This window comes from Platichthys flesus, chromosome 6, assembly GCF_949316205.1.
Source record: "Platichthys flesus chromosome 6, fPlaFle2.1, whole genome shotgun sequence".
NCBI classification, from domain to species: Eukaryota; Metazoa; Chordata; class Actinopteri; order Pleuronectiformes; family Pleuronectidae; genus Platichthys; species Platichthys flesus.
This window is the reverse complement of record NC_084950.1, coordinates 27,842,368-27,849,120: the sequence shown is the minus strand read 5'-3', so window position 1 is coordinate 27,849,120 and position 6,753 is coordinate 27,842,368. Positions and strand designations below refer to the sequence as shown.

The 6,753-nt window shown below is 54.2% G+C and overlaps 1 pseudogene; it reads right to left on the bottom strand.

The window, feature by feature from the left end:
• Positions 1-1,323: 1,323 nt before the first annotated feature.
• LOC133955116 (uncharacterized) lies at positions 1,324-5,089 on the bottom strand (annotated as a pseudogene).
• Positions 5,090-6,753: the final 1,664 nt, after the last annotated feature.

The following is a 6,753-nucleotide window of genomic DNA, read 5'->3' as shown; positions in this document are numbered from 1 at the left end:
GGATACGCCCCTCGCGCGTATTCACAGAAGCACTTATTCCAATTCGCCAGCCCTGATAGGCTGGCAGTCGTGACGTCCGCGTCAAGGTGCCGCACCTTAAAGAAGGTGGACGCGGCGTCACACGTCATTCAAAACAAGCACACCTCTTCTCGCTTCACCCCAGTAGCAAGAAGGGCGGTCTGGTGAGACATCTCACTCATGCTACTCAGAGAACCGGGGTTACGAAAGTAACCTAAAGTTCTCTTTCTTAGCATTCGTTTCGATGTCTCACTATGGGATATGGAGACTCCCGTATTGCCAGACAAGCTTATCTCGGTGACTGACCGCCAGCCCCCCCTCACTTAAAAGTGAGATCCACATTGGAGCCCACGCTCAAGACAGCGTGGGTCAGGCCAGGGGATGTGACATCCAACCTGTAGTACCTCGCAAATGTGAGGGGAGAAGACCAGCTAGCTGCAGCGCAGATGTTTTGGATAGAGACTACCTTGAACAGGGCCCAATAGGTCGCGAGACCTCTAGTAGAATGTGCCCGTAAACCAGTCGGAACCTGAAGGCCTGAGCTGGAGTAGGCCAATGCAATGGCATCCACTATCCAGTGAGAAAGTCTTTGTTTGGTGACAGGTTTGCCCCAGTGGGGCTTAGCCCAGGACACAAACAACTGATCCCCTTTTCTAAAGCTCCTCGTCCTTTCCACATATGTGTGTAAGGCACGGACAGGGCACAACATGTGTAACCGCTGCTGTTCTGCAGAACCATAGGGAGGTGGCTGAAAAGCTGACAGTTCCACTGGGGAGCATGGTTTAACAACCTTTGGAACAAATGCAGGATTCGGTCTCAGCGTCACCCCAAGGTTCCCCGGGGTGAACCGCATACATGCCAAAGCCAATAACAGAGCCACCTTCAAGGATAACGTTTTCATGTCCACGTTATCCGATGGTTCAAAAGGATGACTAGAGAGGGCTCCAAGCACCACTGCTAGATCCTATGATGGTGACATAGTCTTAGAGATGGGCAGCAACCTCCATGCACCCTTCATAAAACGACAAACCAGAAGGTGTTGGCCCACTGGTTTTCCATCAAATCCAACATGGCAAGCAGAAATAGCTGCCAAGTAAACTTTGACAGTAGAAAATGCCCTCTTTTGATCAATCAAGTCCTTCAGGAAGGACAGGACCGTACCAACTGGACATTGAAAAGGGATTTCCTGTGCCTTAGCACACCAATCCTCAAACAACCTCCACTTACAGTCATAAAGAGGCCTAGTGGATGATGCTCTGGCATTCTGAATTGTGTTAACAATATTATGTGATAATCCAGTCAGGCTCAGATTAAACCACTCACGGGCCAAGCCCACAGGGCAAGGCACTCCGGATGAGGGTGAAATATCTGTCCACGCGCCTGGGAGAGCAGGTCCCTGCGCAGCGGGAGAGGCCATGGGTGACCGTGGAGGAGCTGTCTCACTTCCGCCAGCCAGTGCATGGACGGCCGGTGAGGAGCGATCAAAATTACTGACAGACGATTCTCCCGCACCCTGAGCAGTGTCGGGGGAATCAGAGCCAGAGGTGGAAAAGCGTAAAGCGGGACGCGCGGCCACTCGTGAGCGAACGCATCCAGCCCCAGCGGTGCGCTCTGGTCGTGCAGGGAGAAGAACAGTGGACACTGTGTGTTCCCCCTCGACGCAAACAGATTCACTGTTGCGCGGCCGAAATGACCAAATCTGAGCTACTACAGCCGGGTGAAGTTTCCACTCCGCATAGAGAGGATTTCCCCTGGACAAAAGGTCCGCACCCACATTCTGAATTCCGGGAACGTCGGTCGCTCTCACTGAGAGGAGATGCTCCTCACCCCACAATATCAGTCTGCGTGCAAGAGTGTGTAACTGTAGAGAACGTAGACCCCGGAGGAACGCCAGAAAATGTTTCAGCGTCAGAAACACTGCCATCAACTCCAGATAATTTATATGGGCATGTTTGAGATCTGTGCTCCACATCCCATTCACGGATCTGCCCTCGAACACACCGCCCCAGCCTGATAGGCTGGCGTCCGTTGTGACCACTTTACTGGCAGATATCGTGCCCATGCGCATCCCCGCTGTCAACATAGATGGGCGTTGCTATGGTAGCAGCGCGAGGACGCAGGACGCGCAAGCCGTTACACTGCGGCGTCTGTGGCGCACAGGATCCAGTCTGAGAGAAGCCACCCAGCGCTGAAAATCTCTCATGTACAGCCTGCCCAGCCTCACCACCAATATTGTTGAGGCCATCAGTCCTAATAACCTGAGGCACAGTCCGTACGTGACCCGACGTGTTATGGCAAAATGACAGAGAGTGGACCTGAAAGTGTGCACTCTCTCGGCTGACAGGCGAGCCGTGTAGGTCAGTGAATTTAACGTGAGACCCAGGAAGGCAATTTCCTGTCTCAGCGTTAACACACTCTTTTCCCTGTTCACCACAAAACCGAGATCGGCCAGGTGAGTCAGTACAATGCTTGTGTGCGCCGCAGCCTCTTGCTCTGAGCGCGCCAGCAGCAGCCAGTTGTCCAGATAACTGGCCATGCGTATACCCCGCTCCCTGAGGGGAGCTATAGCGGCGTCGACACATTTCACAAACACCCTCGGGCTCAGTGAAAGGCCAAACGGGAATTCCAGGTACTCGTACACTGTGTCCTGAAAAGCGAACCTCAGATATTTCCTGTGCGGAGGATAAATGGGAATGTGAAAATACGCGTCTTTCAGATCGATTGATGTGAACCAGTCCCCCGGTCGGATCAAACGTATCAGCGTTGAGTGTGTCAGCATGCAAAACTTGTATCTCCTGAGATACGAGTTCAAAATGCGAAGGTCCAGGATGGGACGTAATGAGGTCCCCCCTTTCTTTGGGACCAGGAAATACCTCGAATAGAAACCCTCCAGTCCCTGCCTGTGTGGCACTATTCGTATGGCTCTCTTGTTTAATAGAGCTGATATTTCTTCCCGTAACACCCGGGCCGACTCTCCCTGCGCACGGGAAGCGATGAGGCCGGGAAAACGGGGGGGCATTGTGGCGAATTGAAGCCTGTAGCCTTTGGCCAGTGTTCTCAATACCCATTCTGACGCTGTGCATGCTTTCCAACTCTCTAGCCTCAAAGTTAGGGGGGAGTGAAGCTCTGTCTGACACAGACGATCTTTGGGGGCCCGTACCAGCTACGCACTTCCGAGTATCACTGCGCATGTGCGGTCTGATAGGCTTGGAGCGAGTGGAACGGGATGTTTCACCACAGGTGGGACGCTGCTTCCCCCTTGTGGTGTCATGGGGAACAACAATGAGCTCTGCACCTCTGTGTTTCGTTGGTTTTGTTTTTGTGTTTTTATGATTTTGCAACCCTGCGCCCTCAGCTGTGAGCCTGGATACGTCAGTGGAAAACTTTTTATTAACACAAAATTTGTGTGCGTGCTTGTGAGACATTGATGTGGCGTTGAACAATCCCACATCTGAAACATGTCTCTTAGCGTCTTTACTGGGACGCACGAAATGAGCTCTGGGCCCACGCGTCGCCGAGAGGGATGGGTGGCACTGGGTAATTTCTCCCCTAACAGACGTGATAGCTGGGCTGCCAGTGAACAGGGAACGGGTGGCAGCTCCGCTCGCGATGGGGTTGACCGCTAAGTCGCCTTCTTCTTCCGCCTGGCCTGCTGACTGGTCGACGCACCCGGTTGAGCAGCCTGGGTTGACGGAGAATAGAAGGATTTTCTCGGCCAAGCGGGCTTCGTTTCCGGGGGGCCGTTGGTGTTCGCACCCGGTTGAGCCCTGGGGCGCTTCGGGATGCGGAAAGCAGGAGCGGCGCTCCTAGAGGCAACCTGAGCGAAAGTCTGCCGGGGGGGCGGAGGCGCCGCGGCAGGTGCTTTCCTCGGAAGGCAGAGCTGTAGCGCCTCATCCTCCTTTTTCTTCGCCTCACAGCGCTTTTGCATTGAGGCGAGGGCGGAGCCGAAGACACCCTCGGGGACAATAGGCATGTCCAGGATGTCCTCCTTTTCTCTATCAGACAGATTGGTCAGATTCAGCCATCTCGTCCTCTCTTGTAACACCAACATCGACATGCACTTCCCTGCCGCCTGTACAGCGCATCGCTGGACGCGTAGGCAGATATCCGCGATTGTGGTGATCTCGTCCCACGCAGAACTTTCGGGCATGTCGGCTATGTCCTCAAAAAGCTCCGCTTGGTAAGCTGACAACATGGAGGTGACGTTGAGAGCCCTCACCGTCAAAGCCGCTGCTTTATAAGCTCGCTCAGTCATGGCAGATTGGAAGCGATCGGCTTTCGTGGGAAGTGTGGGGGCCCTGGATGAGGCAGCTGACATCCGTGGATGAAGGTGTGCCGCCACCAGGGGCTCCATGGGAGGCATGCGGGCCATGGCATGCTTATCCATTCCCTCAATATCCAAGGAAGACGCACCTTGAATGGTGGTTTTGCTGGAGTAAGGGTTCTGTTTCCATGAGGCGGTAACTTCCTCCAGGAGTTCCGGGAACACTGGGAGAAGTTGTCTCGCAGCCCTCTTTGCTTGGGGTAATTTCTTCCCCTCGTAGCGGGACCTTGGGGCCTCCGCCACGACCGCGGGCCATGGAATCTTCAGTCTCTCTGCAGCGCGTTTACACACATCGTGCATATCGCCACTGGGCTGGGGCGTAATTGTCCCAACCGAGCCCTTTGCAGGGCTTGGAGAGCTGAGAGCCTGTGAAGGTGGGACAAAGCAGGATTCATAATCCTCGTCATCACCGTCCGACACCAGACAATCCCCGCCGGACTCATCCTCCTCCTCATAATCCAACATGAGGGGTGGCTCCATTAGAGGGTCAAGCAAATCCAGCGTGGAGCCCCAGTGCCGAATCTCTGATTCGGGAGCGTCCTCCTCGTCCACACCGGGTTGGGGTTCCTCTGTAGTGGCACTGGAAAGGATCGGGTCCCTCTCAGAGACGCTAGCTTGGCGTGCTAGTCGTCGGCGGAGACTCTTCGCTGTGAAGCGGGCGCAGTCGGCGCACAAGCTCAAGTTGCTGACAGCGGCACGGGCATGTTCCAGCCCGAGACACACGGAGCAGACCTGGTGAGTGTCCATGCTCGATATTTTATTTCCACAGGTGCACAGGCGATGGGCATCGCCTGGTTGCGCGGTGGAAGGAAGCTTTGCAGCTTGATCCATTTAGCTTGGTGTGCTAAAGGGGAGCGAATTATCTGAAGTGATAGTAGCTTTTAGCTAGCTCCGGTGGCAGGCAGTGTGGTGACCGCAGGCTCCCGGTGCCGTTTAGCTATTCAAATAGAAACAACTACCTATGGTGAAGGCAGTCGCATTGGCGTTTATTCCACTAGCGTCCGGCGATGGAGGTGTTAGCTCCGGTCTGTGGACAGCAGCTAGTTAGCATCAACGCCGATTAGAAAATTGCTTGTTCGTGAAGCGAGAAGAGGTGTTTGAATGACGTGTGACGCCGCGTCCACCTTATTTAAGGTGCGGCACCTTGACGCGGACGTCACGACTGCCAGCCTATCAGGGCTGGCGAATTGGAATAAGTGCTTCTGTGAATACGCGCGAGGGGCGTATCCCATAGTGAGACATCGAAACGAATGCTAAGAAAGAGAACGTGAGGTCGCTGGCAAATAAAGTGGACGAACTGGAAGCGCTCATCAGGACACAGAGGGAGTACAGGGAGTCCAGTATTGTGTGTCTCACGGAAACGTGGCTGCACGAGCAGATACCGGACTCCAACGTCACCATTCCCGGCTTCCAGACGGTTCGAGCCGACAGAGACACCATCGCGACCGGCAAGAAGAAAGGAGGGGGACTCGCCGTGCTCGTGAACAACAGGTGGTGTCACCCCGGGCACGTCACCGTTAAACAGCGTGTCTGCAGCCCGGACATCGAGCTCGTCGCCGTCGGACTTCGTCCATATTATTTGCCGAGGGAGTTTACCAGTGTTTTCGCCATCAATGTTTACATTCCTCCATCTGGGAACGCAGAAGCAGCGTGTGACGTCATCCACACTGTGACTGTAGGATTACAGACACAACACCCCGGGGCCTTCATCATCATCACAGGTGACTTTAATCATGCTTCCCTCTCATCCACACTCCCAACCTTCTTCCAGTTTGTCAAATGTGCCACCCGGGAAAATAAGACTTTGGACCTGCTGTATGCAAATGTTAAGGATGCATACAGCTCCACTGCCCTGCCACCACTGGGCAGGTCAGACCACAACCTAGTCCTGCTCTCACCATCATACAAGCCTGTGATTCAGCAGCACCCAGTCACAGTGAGGACAGTGAGGAAATGGTCTCATGAGGCCATGGAAACACTGCGTGGGGCGCTGGAGGCCACAGACTGGGATGCTCTGTATGAGCCACATGGTGAGGACATTGATGGCCTGACTGACTGTGTCTCTGAGTACATTGGGTTCTGCATCGATAACACCATCCCCACTAAAGAGGGCCGCTGTTACCCAAATAACAAGCCGTGGGTTACAAGCGACCTGAAGGCCCTTCTCAACGAGAAGAAGAGGGCCTTTAGATCACGGGACAGAGCAGAACTCAAACGGGTTCAAAGGGAGCTCAAGCGTAGCATCAGGGAGAGCAAGGACAACTTCAGAAGAAAACTGGAGCACAAACTGGAGGGAAACAACACCAGGGACGTCTAGAGTGGTATGAAGGAGATCACTGGTTTCAAGAGGAGAGATGGGGGAGCAGCTGGGGATGAACGACGTGCGAACGAGCTGAACACGTTCTTCAATA